Source organism: Ahaetulla prasina, chromosome 10 (genome assembly GCF_028640845.1).
Source record: "Ahaetulla prasina isolate Xishuangbanna chromosome 10, ASM2864084v1, whole genome shotgun sequence".
Taxonomy (NCBI): domain Eukaryota; kingdom Metazoa; phylum Chordata; class Lepidosauria; order Squamata; family Colubridae; genus Ahaetulla; species Ahaetulla prasina.
Window position 1 is genome coordinate 28,045,950 of NC_080548.1, and position 14,455 is coordinate 28,060,404.

General features: G+C 42.4%; 1 protein-coding gene across 1 annotated transcript in view; it reads left to right on the forward strand.

The window, feature by feature from the left end:
• The first annotated feature begins 587 nt into the window (after nt 1-587).
• The window catches only part of PHLDB3 (pleckstrin homology like domain family B member 3), a 49,843-nt gene continuing 35,975 nt past the window's right edge, over nt 588-14,455 (forward strand). The window contains exon 1 of the mRNA XM_058195007.1: nt 588-733. The gene's annotated coding sequence lies outside the window, so the exon portion shown is untranslated. The remainder of the gene's footprint in view (nt 734-14,455) is intronic.

The window sequence follows — 14,455 nt, forward strand, 5'->3', positions numbered from 1 at the left end:
GGCAACTTTTAACCGAGTTGGAAGAGACCTCGGAGGTCTTCTAGTCCAACCCCCTGCTCGAGTAGTAGGAGACCATTCCAGACAATCTCTTCCTAACGCTGATCTAAACTTTCCAGCCATGCAGCAGCACAGGCCCCAGAATGCAGAAATGCTGGGAGTTGTAGTTCAGCATCCGTCCAGAAACCTCCGCTTTTCCCCCTGTGCTAGCTCTTCGGCATACAACGTCAGAAGTATTTGAACTTGTCTGCCAAAAAAATAAAATAAAAATAGCAACCTTTGCTCCCAGTTCTCTCCCTGCTTGTCATCTGCTGCTGAATTTCCCCACCCGGCCTAAGTTGTTAATTTAAAAAGCCCCTTTTTTCCTGGCAGGGCAGACCCCCCCCCCGCATTTCCCCCCACAGCTGGGATTTTCCTAGTCTTCTTCCTCCCCATCCAATTCAGAGCAGAACTGTCCAGGGTAGCTAGTTCTCTCTCTCTTCCTCCCACCCCAACAACCCCCTTCCAGCGAGCCCAGTGATGTCACTGGTTTTGTTTTTCCAAAGCAGGGTTGTAAAACTTGTTTGAAAACCAGGAAGCCGAGCGAGCGGGCAAGCAGCGAGCTCCTGCAGGCTGACACTGCAGGCTGAAACAGTGGCAGAAGCCCAGCCGCTCCACTCCTGAGCAGGAAGGAGGAAGGCAGGCCTCTCGGGAGGTTTTTGCAAATTGCAAGAAAAAGGGAGGCCCCCCCCACCAGGTGAGTGACAGCTGCCTATCACTTTGGGATAAGACCCCCCCACCCCCCAATTAGAAAAGTGAGAAAAGCCAGGGGCACGCAGGTAAAGGGGGAGGAGGAAAGTGTAAAAAACGTGGGTGCGGAGGGTAGAGGAGAAAGACTGAAGGGCAGTCCTGGGAAAATAGACCCCCCCCCACCAACTACCCATTCACCCACCACTTTGCTGAGGGAAAGGACATCTGATTGGATTAGAAGGGAGCCACTGGATCCAGGGAGACAAAGAGAAAGTAAGAGCAAGCTTTCTCCTTGGTTGAGTGAATGAATGCACACGGCACACGATGACGGTCGTAGTAGTCAAAAGACTAAAAAGTATATTTCCTTCACCATCCAGATTGAGCCGATGCCCAGATGCTGCTTATAGAAGTACTTAAAAGCAAGAACAAATAGGCTGGAAAAAAAACAGCTTCTGTCCCAGAGCAGTCACTGTATGTTGAATTCTACTCTATGTAGTGCAAGATTAATGCAATGTCGGGGTTTTTCAATCCAATGGTATAGGTAGAATGTGAAGGATGTGTGCTTTCGTTTTATTTTTATAGGGTTCTTTTTAAAAAAAAAATGTATGATGTACACTGAAGATGGCATTTAATTTTGTTGTGCGAGGCGCAATGACAATAAAGTAAAGTAACTACAACCTCATGTTGTAGTTTTTGTACAGAAAATCCTCCGTCCAACTCTGATGGGCCAATATCCCGCAGAGCAATTCTGTGTCACTACGTTTCATTTAACTTTCAGATAGTACCACTTTGCCGATATTAATAGACACCTTCTTCAACGTGGTTGTAATTTTAGACCTCATCACTTGTAATTTTAGGGTTTACATCATGTAAATTTTAGGGTTTACATCATCACTTAATAGGGATGGATTTCACATATGAGATGCGAGTTATTTTACCAAGGTATTTTAACACGATCTTAAGTTTTATTCGTTTATGATCTTTTCCTGGTCTCGGGCCGCAGTAAATTGGATTGAATTGATTGAATGAACACTACTGGATTTCACATGAGATGCGAATTATTTTTCCAACGTATTTTAACACGGTCTTAAGTTTTATTCGTTTATGATCTTTTCCTGGTCTTGGGCTGCAGTAAATTGGATTGAATTGATTGAAAACACTACTCAGCTCTACTCAGAAAAAAATATCTGCAGTATCACACCGAGGAATGGGGAGTGGGATCTGGTGTTGGATGTTTCTTGAAGGCCAGGCGTGGAGAACCTGGGAAGGGTCAGAGATAATGACCTTATAGATTCCTGGCATACGGGGCAGATTGTCTGGCCGGTTCATCCCCTGGGAAAAAAACAGGCAGAATGGAGTAATTGGTGGGTCTCCAAATAAGGTTACTGCCTTCCCAGAAAGTTGGATTCCTTCATGCGTAGTAGCGTTCAAGGTCCGAAGCAAGCAATACAAAAGATGCATTTGTTGTTGTTGTTTTTCTGGAGTTCGAAATGGGGATCGTGAAGCCGAAGGAAAAGTTTTCCATCACCATTAAGAGGAGATGAAAGTGATGGCAGGGGTCTGGAAAGCTCCGGGAGAGGAATCAAAAGGTATTCGCGCACAGAAGGGTTAAAAAAAGATAGCGTCTCCCGTGCTTGAAAAGTTGTGCAAGTTGTGACAAGGGTTGGCTGTCAGTTAGGGGTTCTTCTGAGCAATGGTTGATTTTTCCCAGGAAAGTTTTGCATTCGGCTGTGGGCCAGTCGTAAGATGTGAAGGCAGAAAGGGGGTTGAAAAGGTTAAACAAATAATAATAATAATAATAATCAGGAGTTCCGGCAGGTAGAAGAAGTCGTGTTGGAACCCAGCCAGTAGGAAATCTATCCTGATGGACAGATTGTACCAAGACATTGCAATCGTATTTTAAATGTGATATGTGTATAAGTTTCTCCCTTGCTCAACCGGCTTGAAAATAGCCGAGCAAAGCAGTTTATCCCAGCACAGCCTGTTTGGGGTGCCACAAGCATCTAAATCAGATGCTAAGTTTCTGGAGCGGAGACAAATCTCTTTGCTGAAAGGGGATTTTTTGACGTCAGTCTGGTAATGCTCTGGCCACAGAAAATGGGCTGCAGTTGCTTTCTGGGCCTCCTGGTCCTTGAGACTTAGGGAAGTTGTTTATTCTTAAAGCAACCCACGAAAGGCAGCTAGGCTAAGCAAATAGCCACTTGTCCAAGGTCTTTACGGAGAGAGTCTTGGGCCAGATCAGAGCTGCGAATCTTTCTCTCCAAGTATAAAAACGGAGGTTTTATTTGAGATGGCTGATAACCCGGTGTTGCCCGGGTATTTTATTTATCCCAATCCTGTATTAGACAGGAAGAGCAATTTCACCCTGAGCATGGGTGAAATCCCTGACAGGTTCTGATAGGTTCTGGAGAACCGGTAGCGGAAATTTAGAGCAGTTTGGAGAACCGGTAGCGGAAATTTTGAGTAGTTCAGAGAACCGGCAAAAACCACCTCTGGCTGGTATTTGCAATGTCCTACCCCCAGGAGTGGGATGGGAATGGGGATTTTGCAATATCCTTCCCCTAGAGTGGGGTAGGAGTGGAGATTTTGCAGTATCCTTCCCCTGGAGTGGGGAGGGAATGGAGATTTTGCAGTATCCCTCCCCTGCCACGCCCACAGAAAAAAAATTGGATTTCACCACTGACCCTGAGCCCTGATTTCAGGGAGAATTAAACTAGTTACAAATGTTTTCCCTGTGCCCCAAGAAGCGTCAAATAAAATGGTACCACTTTGTTGTTTTGCTAGCTGATCGTTTTGTATGCTTTTTTCCTGACCTTGATTTAGAAGTGGCTTCTTGGCCGTGATATACGCACTAAACTGTTCGACATTGTAGTTTTTTTCTCATATGTAATCTGGGTGATGTATGTCATGTTGTAATTTCTAATGTTGGATTTTCCCCCTTCCCAGAGGGAGCCCCCTTGTGGATTACTGTGAAGCCATTACCATGGCAACTCCACTGTGCTGTACAGTAGAAGCCATTTTAAGGCAGGACGGTAGAAGCCATTTTAAGGCACAACAGGCTGTAACTTAACAGAACACCCCTCCCCAAGGGGTGTTAGGGGTGTCTTACCCCCACAGTATTTTTTTTCCAGAGGGTAAGTCATCTGTACCAATTTTGAAAGATATAGTCTCCGCCTCTTAAAATTATCAATAGCAATGGCAATAGCATTTAGACTTATATACCACTTCACAGTGCTTGGCAGTTCTCTCTAAAGCAGTTTACTAATGCTAATTAGCACTACTACTAATTAGTTTTATTTGTATTAGAATATAATAAAGTACAAGTAATAGTAAGAGAAAACATGGAATAATTGAATAATGACAGACCGCAACTTTATATAAATATGTATTACTATTAGAAATATATAAGTTGGATTGAAAGTGATAACTATGACTAATGCTATTAGTTTTATTTGTATTAAAATGTATGACACCCAGATGCCACACTGTTCATACATTGTTAGAATAGAATAGAATAGAATAGAATAGAATAGAATAGAATAGAATAGAATAGAATAGAATAGAATAGAATAACACAGTTGGAACGGACCTTGGAGGCCTTCTAGTCCAACCCCCTGCTTAGGCAGGAAACCCTACACCAGTTCAGACAAACGGTTATCCAACATCTTCTTAAAAACTTCCAGTGTTGGGGCATTCACAACTTCTGGAGGCAAGTCGTTCCACTGATTAATTGTTCTCACTGTCAGGAAATTTCTCCTCAGTTCTAAGTTGCTTCTCTCCTTGATTCCTCTGAGAAATGTCTTTACTGATCATCTAATTCCTAGTATAGGTATCCTCAACTATAGAATGGAATGGAATGGAATAGAATATAATAGAATAGAATAGAATAACACAGTTGGAAGGGACCTTGGAGGTCTTCTAGTCCATCCCCCTGCCCAGGCAGGAGACCCTAGACCCTTTCAGACAAATGGTTATCCAACATCTTCTTAAAAACTTCCAGTGTTGGAGCATTCACAAATTCTGGAGGCAAGTCGTTCCACTGATGAATTGTTCTCACTGTGAGGAAATTTCTCCTTAGTTCTTAATTTCTCCTTAGCTAGGTATGTTTGCAAAATAAAATAATAATAATAAACAACTTAATAATAATAATTTAAAAACAGAGGTTTACAGAATCAAGGTTGAGGAACAGGTTTGAGATTCTTCCATTTCTGTTTCCAGATCTTTAGATGACAACTGCTTATATGTGTAGACACGAGAATATTTGCTGTTACAAACACCTGCCTCAGAACAATCACTTTTATTTGTACATATATAGCCGCATGGATTTCATGACTAAGGAATCCCTGAATGAAAGCTATATGATTAGTATCCTCTGGATTTATTTAATTAGGCAACATTCCTGGTCAGGAAAGCACGGGTTTTATTCCCTCTCGATTAGATTCTTGGGCAGGGAATTACCGTATATACTCGAGTATAAGCCGAGTTTTTCAGCACATTTTTTGTGCTGAAAAACGTCCCCTCGGCTTATACTCGGGTCTATACGGCTTATACTCGAGTTGTTTTTTTTTCTTTTTTTCACATTTTACCGGACTGAAGCCCTGCCGGTGCAGTGAGAGGGCGGGGCGGGGGAGCCGCCAGCCTTCTCAGCTGAGGGAGGGAGGGTTTCCCCAACCGGTAGGTGCCTCATTTCCCACCCTCGGCTTATACTCGGGTCCCCAGTTTACCCCAGTTTTTGGGGTAAAATTGGGGACCTCGGCTTATACTCGGGTCTATACGGCTTATACTCGAGTTGTTTTTTTTTCTTTTTTTCACATTTTACCGGACTGAAGCCCTGCCGGTGCAGTGAGAGGGCGGGGCGGGGGAGCCGCCAGCCTTCTCAGCTGAGGGAGGGAGGGTTTCCCCAACCGGTAGGTGCCTCATTTCCCACCCTCGGCTTATACTCGAGTCCCCAGTTTACCCCAGTTTTTGGGGTAAAATTGGGGACCTCGGCTTATACTCGGATCGGCTTATATTCGAGTATATACGGTATAAATTATAAGGTGGGGCTGTGGGCTTTGATCTTCCTAAAACAAGTTAAAAGTTGTTTGAGATTTCACTGGAGAGCAATGGACCACATTCCTAGTGCGGTACAGTACACAAATGTCTTCAGTGTTAAGGTGGGCCTTAACAGTTCTGCAAGGTGATTTCCTGGGCTAAATTAAGCAAACGCAGAAAAAGGAGCGGGTAGCCTGGCTGCCCAATATTTAATTAACTCCTGCGCCTTAGCAGCGGCTAAAACTGTTGAGGTATGTGAGCCAAATGATGCTTTTGGTCATTTTGTAATAAAAATTTGCATTAATCAGCTACCACAGAAATTTAGGGACCAACCACTGGTCTTTTATCCCCAGCAAGGTTGGTTACCATACCTAATTTGGTTGATGACGTAACTGGTTTTGTTTTTTTAATTTACTCTGCTGTGAGTGAATGTATGTATATTTCTTCCTGTTTATAAAAATCTTTAATTAAAGGTCAAATAGCTAATGATGAAATAAAACAAACTCCAGCGAAAGGGAAAGGAATCTGTAAGTACATGTAAAATAATTCTCACCCTGAAGCAAAAAATGAAGTGAAATATGAATATATATATATATATATATATATATATATATATATATATATATATATATATATATATATATATATATATGTAGGTCTTTGGTTATTCGGTTATTTTCTCCCGCATAAAATTGGAAGTGTCTTGGCGACGTTTCGACGAAGTCTAATTCGTCATCTTCAGGCTTCAGCTTCGTGCTTCTGGGAGCAATGTGTGATCGCAGCTGTTTCTTCCTTTTAACTGCTAGTGGGGGTTTGAACTGATTGGATGGGAGCTTGGCTGTGCTCTGATTGGATGGGGGTGTGTCCTGTTTGGGTGGGGGCTTGGTTGTGCTCAGATTAGTCTGAGTTGCAGGGGGATTTGAGCTGGTGAGCTGCATTGCTGTTGTTTGGCTTCATGTTCGTGGCTGTGCTACATCTTCATAGTGGGTGACAGTCTACTGCATGTATGGATTGGAGGGGGTGAAATGGCTAATGTTGCAGCTGCGGTCTGGCTTCTGGTCCTTGGTCGTGCTTCATGATCAGTGTGGGTTTGGGTCTGCTTTCTGGGTGGATGTGTGGTGGTGACATCCTGTGTGGACCTCGTGAGTGTGGGTCTGGTGTCATTCCTCGTGTTAGGGACTCGTTTGTCAATAAGGGCGGGTTTCCAAATGGCTGGTAGGCGGGAGGTATCATCTCATTTTTTCATGCTGTGTGGGCGTTTTTCTATCTCGATGGCTTCTCTGATTATTCTGTTGTTAAAGTGTTCAGTTTTGGCGATAGTTCTGGTCTTTTTAAAGTCAATATCATGTCCTGTGACTTTAAAGTGTTGGACCAGGGAAGAAGTTGGTTCCTCTTTTTTGACTGAGTTCTTGTGTTCTTCAATGCGTGCACAATTTTACGCGGGAGAAAACCCGAATAACGAAAGACCTACATACAAACACCCGTGAAAACCTCAGAAAACAAATATATATATATACACACACAAACACTACAGGGTCAATTTACAACCACAAAATTTCTATTCTTAAGTGAGAACTTTGGTTAAATGAGTTTTGACCCATTTTACGACATTTCTTGTCACAATTGTTAAGTGAATCACTGCAGCTGTTAAATTAGTAACCTGATTGTTAAGTGAATCTGACTTCTTCATTGACTCTGCTTGACAGAAGATCGCAAAAGGTGATGATATGATCTCGGGGACAATGGTCATAAATATGAACTTGTTGCCAAACATCTGAATTTTGAACCCGTGAACACATGGATGCCGCAAAAGTCGCAACTGTGAAAAACGGTCATAAGTCACCTTTTTCCATGCCCCTTGTAATTTTGAACGGTCACTAAATGAGCTGTTGTAAGTCGAGGTCTATGTGTATTGTTTAGAAAGAGAAAGAAAGAAAAAGAAAAAAGGAAGGAAGGAAGGAAAGATAGGGAGGGAGGGAGGAGAGAAAGAAAAGAGAGAGAAAAAGAGAAAGGAAAGAAGGAAGGAAGGAAGGAGGAGAAGGGGGAAGAAGGAGGGCGAAAGAAGACGAGAAGGGAGGGAGGAAGGAAGACAGGAAGGCAAAAGCATTCTAATAGTCTCTTTTTCTTTTTTGCCCTCCATCTCTCTCTTCCCTTTGACCTCTAATGGCTACTTGAATATTTCAGATTATGCTTTGGACTTCTGTCATCATTGCTCATTTATATTTGGTTCATTTTAATTACATTTTAAAGTCGTTTCTCTTTTTTCTTCCAAACCTCTATTCTTAAACGGCTTAGCTTACATGTCTGCGGGACGTGCGGTATATAAGGGAACCGATCCTGCTTGAATTTAATTAGGCTTCGGCAGTCAACTTTTCCATTGCTGCGTCCTTTGTACTCCAATTACAGTTGCCCAGTCTTGTATTGTCCGCACGGCTGGCGTGTGTGTGTGTGTGTGTGTGTGTGTGTTGTGCGTTTGTGTGTATCTTAATGGCTTTATGCTTTCTTCGATGGCCTGATCGCTCTAAACACGCCTTAAAGAGAAAAAGATAGAAAGAAAAACTCCCACGAGAATAATTTTCTGGAGATATCAGCCACCAGCCTCACCTGTCACCTCCCTTTTGTGTCTTCATAGAAAGGAACTGAGGCCTTTGGCAGCTATGCATTATTCATAGGCCACTCAGTTCTTCCTGACAACACTTTTATCAGTGGGTGGAAATAAAAGTAAGACGCAGCCTACTAACTCGGTGTTTCGCAAACTTGGAAACTGTAAGACCTGTGGACTTCAACTCCCAGAATTCTCCAGCCATCCTCATGACTTCAGTCGGCGTGCTTATGAAGGAATTCTGGGAATTGGAGTCCAACTTGAAGCCGAGCTTGCAAAGCATTGATCTAATTCAAGGGTCTCCAACCTTGGTCCCTTTAAGACTTGTGGACTTCAACTCCCAGAATTCTCCAGCCATCCTCATGACTTCAGTCAGCGTGCTTATGAAGGAATTCTGGGAGTTGGAGTCCAACTTGAAGCCAAGCTTGCAAAGCATTGATCTAATTCAAGGGTCTCCAACCTTGGTCCCTTTAAGACTTGTGGACTTCAACTCCCAGAATTCTCCAGCCATCCTCATGACTTCAGTCAGCGTGCTTATGAAGAAATTCTGGGAGTTGGAGTCCAACTTGAAGCCAAGCTTGCAAAGCATTGATCTAATTCAAGGGTCTCCAACCTTGGTCCCTTTAAGACTTGTGGACTTCAACTCCCAGAGTCCCTTAGCCAGCAAAGATGGCTGAGGGACTCTGGGAGTTAAAGTCCACAAGTCTTAAAGGGACCAAGGTTGGAGACCCCTGATCTAATTCTAACCCATCTCAAAACCTGTTTAGGAAGTCAGCTGCTCCTTGGTTGGTAAGTAACCTTCTTAAAGAAACTGGGATCCGGACAAATCTTTCTATATTTAATCAATATATTTATTTACATCCACCTTGGAAGAAAAGGAGGTAGGATGGGTGTTCTGAAAAGTTAACCTGGTGAGCATCAGGTTCACCCACTGTAGAGTGGCTTTTATTTGTAAATGTCCACCTATGCATTTACATCCCTTGTGCAAATCATATGCAAATCTATATCCTGTTTGCTTATTTGAAAAGGAGCTTTTCTTATGTCTCACGTTAGAAGTACTGTAGATCTTATTTGCAAAGTAGGACATGTAATTGCTATCATTTTCATATAATGTCTTCCAAACTCCCATTGCCCTGATAAAAGTGATGGAAATGCAAATATTTTTATGGCTATAAATTATGAATTTCAAAAGTCACACTATATAATTAATCTGGACCAATAAATCCAGAGTCTAGGTTCACACAATATAATAGACAGGTAGTCTATGACTTGTGAACGCATTTGAGTCCAAAATTTATCCTACCAAGCAAGACAGTTGTTAAGTGAATCACTGCAGAGGTTAGTAACATGGTTGTTAAGCAAATCTGGCTTCCCCACTGATTTTGCTTGTCAGAATTTTGCAAAATGTGTTGCAACAGTCATAAATATGTGTACCAGTTGCCAAGTGTTCAAATTCTGATCACGTGACCATGGGGATGCTGCAGTGGTCGTAGGTGGAAAAAATGTTCGCAAGCCACTTTTTTTCATTGCTGTTGTAAGTCAAGGATTACCTGTATTAACCTAGTTAGCCAACCTGCTGAGCTGATGTTTAGCTGGGTGAACACGTCATGCGTTCCCACTGACCCCTGTTCAGCACTAAGGGTTAGTAATAGCAATGGCACTTAAACTTATATACCGCTTTACAGTGCTTTTACAGCCCTCTCTAAGCAGTTTACAGAGTCAGCTTATTGCCTCCAACAATCCGGGTCCTCATTTTACCGGAAGGACGGAAGGCTGAGTCAACCTTGAGCCTGTGAGGATTGAACTCTTGGCCATGGGCAGAGTTAGCCTGCAATACTGCATTCTCACCACTGCACCACAAGAGCTATTTATAAGACTAAAAGAAGGCAAAAGAGGGAGAGGAGGAGGAGAGAGAGAGGAGGAGGAGAGCAATAGCACTTAGATTTATAGAATAGAATAGAATAGAATAGAATAGAATAGAATAGAATAGAATAGAATAGAATAGAATAGAATTTTTTTGTTGGCCAAGTGTGATTGGACACACAAGGAATTTGTCTTGGTGCATATGCTCTCAGTGTACATAAAAGAAAGGATACCTTCATCAAGGTACAACATTATAGAAACATTATATAAACATATACTGCTTCACAGTGCTTTACTGCCCTCTCTAAGCAGTTTACAGAGTCAGCCTATTGCCCCCAACAATCTGGGTCCTCATTTTACCCACCTAGGAAGGATGGAAGGCTGAGTCAAGCTTGAGCCTGGTGAGATTCGAACTGCCAAATTGCAGGCAGCCAGCAGTCAGAAGTAGAAGAAATTGATTTGATGAGTTTTCTTTTTTTTATGTTTAAAAATAAATTAAAAAAAATTTCAGAAAAAAAAAGAAAAAAGGTAGCCTGCAGTACTGCACTCTAACCACTGCGCCATCGTGGCTCAGGGTAGTGTTCCTCAGCCGTGGCAACTTTGAGATGTGTGGACTTCAACTCCCAGAATTCCCCATGTAGTATTGTCCCAAAGCACCTGAGGGCAGAACAAGAAGTAACAGATAGAAGTTCATTTAAAGGGAGATCCATCCTAGAACTGAGAAGAAATTTCCTGCCAGTGAGAACAATCTATCAGTAGAACGGCTTGCCTTCAGAAATCATGGATGCTCCATCGCTAGAGGTTTTTAAGAAGAGATTGGACAACCATCTGTCTGAAATGGTGTAGGAGTTTCCTACTTGAGCAGAGGGCTGGACTACAAGACCTCCAAGGTCCCTTCCATCCAGGGGTGAAATCCAGCAGGTTCTGACAGGTTCTGGAGAACCGCTAGCGGAAATTTTGAGCAGTTCGGAGAACCGGTAGCGGAAATTTTGAGTAGTTCGGAGAACTGGCAAATACCACTTCTGGCTGGCCCCAGAGTGAGGTGGGAATGGAGATTTTGCAATATCCTTCCCCTGCCACGCCCACCAAGCCACACCACGCCCACCAAGCCACGCCCACAGAACTGGTAGTAAAAAAAATGTCAATTTCACCACTGCTTCCATCCCTGTTATTCTGTGTTCTATCTTAAAGTTGCCAAGGCTGAGCAACACTGTGGGTTAGTGGGAATTAAGTTTAGATCTGATCAACCCAACTAGCTTGTCCCTTGTGCGCACGGCCACTGAGCAGTTCTCAAAGGTTAGGATGCACCTCCTCCTCTCTTCCATCTCTGTCTCTGCGAGGTCCCGATCCGATCTGGATGTTGCAACGTGTTTGTAGTATTGGTTTTGTAACGTAGTATTAGCAACATTACAGGAAGGAGCAGCCTCCGAGTCCCTATTGGGGTGACGGAGCTCCCTAGGAAGGTGACTACACCCTGTTTGATGGGCATTTATGACTGTGCCACTGGCACACCAGAGAAGCGTGTGTCCTGGGCCAAGAGCTGACTGTCCCAACCATCAGTTGCTCAGTCATAAATTAGTAGAAAAGACTGGCTTTGCACAAGACATCAAGGCATATCATACAGTTTCAAAACAAGCCAAGTTTCAAATAGGTTATTGTTGGGTCTTGCGTAATCTCTGTACAGGTGGTTCTGGACTGATGACCACAATTGAGCCCAAAATTTCTGTTGCTAAGTGAGACAGTTGTTAAGTGAGACTTACTCCGTTTTTACTACTTTTCGTTCCACAATTGTTCAGTGATTCATGTTAAGTTAGTCACACGGATGTTCAATGAACCTCGCTTCCCTATTGATGTTGCTTGTCAGAAAGTTTCAAAAAGCGATGACGTGACGACCCCGGAACACTGTAACCATCATAAATATGAGCCAGTTGAATTTTGCTCACATGACCATGGGGGAATGCTGAAATGGTCATAAGTGTGAAAAATGGTCATAAGTCAATTTATTCAGTGCCGTTGTAATTTTGAATGGTCACTAAATGAGGACTACCGGTATTGTTTAGAAAGAGAAAGGAAAGGAAAGGAGAGGAGAGGAGAGGAGAGGAGGGGAAGGGAAGGGAAGGGAGGGAGGGAGAGAGAGGGAGGGAGGGAGGGAGGGAGAGAGAGAGGAGAGGAAAAGAAAGGACAGGACAGGAAAGGAAAGGAAAGGAAAGGAAAGGAAGGTAAGGAGGGAGGGAAGAGGGAAGGAAGGAAGGAAGGAAGGAAGGAAGGAAGGAAGGAAGGAAGGAAGGAAGGAAGGAATAAGCACTGCCTGCCCACCTAATTGTGGGCATCTCCTAATTGTACCAAGTTATGATGTTTTGAACTCTGCTTAATTATGACAATGATGGTTTATTAAACAAAGCAGAGTTCAAAACATCATAACTTGGCACAATTAGGAGATGCCCACAATTAATTAATACATGAATCTGGTCCTTGAGCCTTGGGTTACAAAACAGGTAGTAACTACCGTAGTTCCTACAGCCTGCTAAGCCAAAACTGAAAGTCACCATTCACCATCCACCGATCTTCATCTTGGAATTGGGGCTCACAGCAATAGGAGCATGAAGGCCTCCATTAGATGCCCTAATCGTGGGTTTTTTTCCCTAGCTCTTCACAAGATGGCTGCTGCTCTTCGGGCACTTCTCAGCCTGCTTCTTGGCATCTATGAAAAAACACTGACCTTGTTATTATTTTTGTCCCACATGAAGGCATCTCAAGTGGAAAGGAACAAGCTAGGAGGGATAACAAGGGAGAAACACATGCGCTCTTCAAGTGAGGTTTATTGTCCCTAATTAGATACACAGAAGACAATTCCTGGAATGACCTCTAAGCTCTAGCATTATGTCTGCAGATATCAACATGTTTTTTTGTGACCTCCAAGAACAACAGCCGAGTGAGGCGACCCCAGAATTTGCAGCTTCGTTTGAATTTGGTGGGGTGGTTTAAGGGCCACAATAGGTGTCTTCGGTCTTAGAGATGCCAGGATGGTATAGTAATGAAAAAGTTGGATAAGAAGCAATTAGACCCAGGTTCTAAGTCACCCTCAGCCATGGAAACTCAAAGGCAAGACTTTATTTATTTTATTTTATTTATTTAATTTTGTCATAACAATATACACAAGCATAATACAAAAAGATTATATAATATATAAACATATATATGAGGAGAAACAAGGAAGTATAAGCATATATATATATGTATATAATATATATTTGTTTTCTGAGATTTTCACGGGTGTTTGTATGTAGGTCTTTGGTTGTTCGGGTTTTCTCCCGTGTAAAATTGGAAGTGTCTTGGCAACGTTTCGACGAAGTCTCATTCGTCATCTTCAGGCTTCAGCTTCGTGCTTCCATATATATATATATATATATATATATATATATATATATATATGCTTATACTTCCTTGTTTTCTCCTCATATATATGTTTATATATTATATAATCTTTTTGTATTATGCTTGTGTATATTGTTATGACAAAATTAAATATATATATATAGGGAAAGAAACAATAGGACAGGAACGGTAGGCAAGTTTGTGCTCTTATGCACGCCCCTTTGAGCCAGTCATGTCTAAACCTGGGACCGCTGTTTTAAAATACATCCAAATAAAAACAACAAAGAGACAATAATTGATGAGTTTACTTAAAATTAAATTAAGCTTATTCATTTCAATAAGCTTTCTTAGAAAGTAAGTTTTCTAGTGGACTAGGGTTCAGAATTTTATTTCTTTCATTGTGTGTTAGATACCAGCATATACTATTCCTATTTATTTAATCTGCACGTACAACACTTAGTAACTGCAATTTTCTGGGAAGTATCCAATGTATTTTTCTGCAATCATCTCCCCAATGTAACATGTACTGGGCTGTTTGGCTTAAGCAGGTGAGGCTGACGAAATCCATATTGCCTTGAGCCGTGTGCCAATAACTACCATTGTTAGCCTGCTGACAGCTTTTTTCCTCCTGAAGTCAAAAGACCAAGGATCACTACTGCTCCAAGCATGGTGCTCCTCGCCATCCCATGTGTAGCTGCTTGAAATAAGATATAACCGCCTCTATGGATTTCTTCAAAAGAGACGCAGTGGCTTAGTGGGTAAGACGCTGAGCTTGTCGATCGAAAGGTCAGCAGTTCAGCCGTTCGAATCCCTAGTGCTGCGTAACGGGGTGAGCTCCTGTTACTTATCCCAGCT